Raw genomic sequence first — 2,500 nt, forward strand, 5'->3', positions numbered from 1 at the left:
AAACTATTGGAACCTGGATTTATGTCTACTTTAGGCTCCAGGGCCTTTAAATATGCGGCCTCAAGACTATATAATAAGCTCCCACGAAACATTCGAATGATTGAAGACATTAAGGCTTTCAAGAGGAAACTGAAGACTTTCTTATTTCATGAGTCCTTTGACAGTGACGACTTAACAGTAAATGAACAATACGCGATATGAAACGTTAAATACTCTGAACGAACAAGGTAAAACGATAGTGGAGGTCCTGTAGAGAGTGGGGTTCCCCTGTTGTATGGGACCGAAAAAGCAGCCATCAAAGTAAGAAAACCATTTATAACCATTCTTGATATATTGGAAGTTGGAATCCACAAAGAAAGCCGCCAAGAATAAACTGTCTCTCGTAACGGATGGCTTTTATTCCATCTTATCCCTTCCCCTATTCTAGCATCGACTCCTCTTCCACACAAAAATATTTTCTCGAAACTCTTATCAATATTACGATCAGCTCAGCCCGATGGCGCTGCTTGAGCAACGCAACTGTTTATCGAAAGGCAGTCCGGATGCCGACCTGCATATCAAGCAGGCGCAGACTTCGTCACTTTTTCAGGTCTGATCTGTGGGCAGTTTGCGCAAGCGCAATAGAGCCATGACATAAAATACTCCTAACACTTCTTGTCAATGGAAAAAATATGTGTAATAATTTCATTATTATTTATTTATTATTATCATTATTATTATTATTGTTGTTGTTGTTGTATTTATTGTTTCTTCTGTTAGCGTTACTATGCTTGTTATGTAGAGTTACTAAATTATTCCTTTTCACATATGAATGATAAAACTTACGGAATTCCTTACAATGATTCGAATAATAAAGGATTTCCCAATAGCCTTCGTAACTCAATGTTTCTTCATAATAACACCTTAAGTTTGGAGACATATTTCTTCATACAGAGCAAGCCCTAAACGTATTATTTTTTGAAGGCATAATTATTTGTGCGTTATAAGTATCTCTCTCTCTCTCTCTCTCTCTCTCTCTCTCTCTCTCTCTCTCCCTTTCCTACTATAGCCAGGAAAACTACGTTGTTCATGAGAAGCAATATTCATAGGTAGGAAATCAAGTGAAAACGCAAATACAAAGAATTCATTCGGGCCAAATATACTTCCCATTACTGCCTACTTAAAACATTCATGTGAACTAATTGCATGAAATGGTAGGAATAATCCCAAAATATTTTTTTTCCATTAAATAAGTGAAAAAAAAAAGAACAAGCATTATTACCAACATTTTTGGCCTCGATTTCTAATTCTTTTTTTCCGCAACCCATTAATGAGGCTTCAGATAATTAATGCTTATATTACCGAGGGTAAAATAAACAATAAAACATGCCAGTTATGGGAGTTATTCTTCCTTGGCTAGAGGGAGTCTATAATAATATAAAAGAAAACTATAATAAATATAGTTACGCAATGGATTTTTCCCCATGTCTAACGAAGTAAGAGAAAAATCACTAGATTAAAATAAGTTGCATCAAATGCAGTTAAAAAAAACATTTTAATCGGAAATTTTTCATAAAAATATACTGTTCTCAGCCGTATTTAAGTAAAATGCAGACGACCGTAATTTTAACATACTTTGCTCTTATATTTTACGGGTTGGTTACTCTAATATCACTCCTTTACGTTAATATATCCGTTTTTAAAACGGTAAAAATCCTGGAATAAATGTTACCAGTCATTTATTGTTTTTTTTTTAATGCAAATTTTCACCATTACTTTAATGATAAAAAAAAAAACTTTCAGCGCTAGCAAGAACAAGAAGCCAGACAGCTGTTTACAATTCAAGTAGCAAAGTCAATAAAGTGTAAATAAGAAAACTCAATACCCACAGAAAAAAAAAGAGAAAAAAAAAAACAGGTAATAACACGACCGGCCACTAAAACCGCCACACCTTCTCCTTGCACACGCAACAAATGTAAGAAGTCTGAAATGAATACTAAAAAAAAAAAAAAAAAGAAAACCTTGGGCATCTTTTCTCCAGTACAATAACTTCCAGAATTTAAACCCTGAAGCCTTCATGAAAGTTACACGCAATTTCCCGGGTTATTCCGACACTACAGTACCATCATATTTTCAGCGGAAACGGCTGTATTAAGTGTTGCTTCTCAATTGAGCCATAAATCCGGAACCATTACTAAAAGAGAATAAGAGTTTCTATTCTTTTGTCTGTGAAGATTTGGTGGATTTTGTCCGTTTAGCTTGAAAGCAAAATGCACATGTCTAGACAACGCTACAATTAACAAACCAAAGATTATAATTATTATTGATCGTAAAAAATACTACCTTAAGAATAGCATTTTACAACGCATCGAGTTCCTAGGAATAGAGTTATGTACGAATAATAGGTTTCAGAAATAAGTAACCAAAACCCTTATTCAAATATAAAGTCTGATATTCTATGAACTTAGACGGACGACTATCATAAAAGCCATGTCTTTATTTTAATAAGGTCGTTTTCGTT

Source organism: Palaemon carinicauda, chromosome 41 (assembly GCF_036898095.1).
Source record: "Palaemon carinicauda isolate YSFRI2023 chromosome 41, ASM3689809v2, whole genome shotgun sequence".
Lineage (NCBI taxonomy): Eukaryota > Metazoa > Arthropoda > Malacostraca > Decapoda > Palaemonidae > Palaemon > Palaemon carinicauda.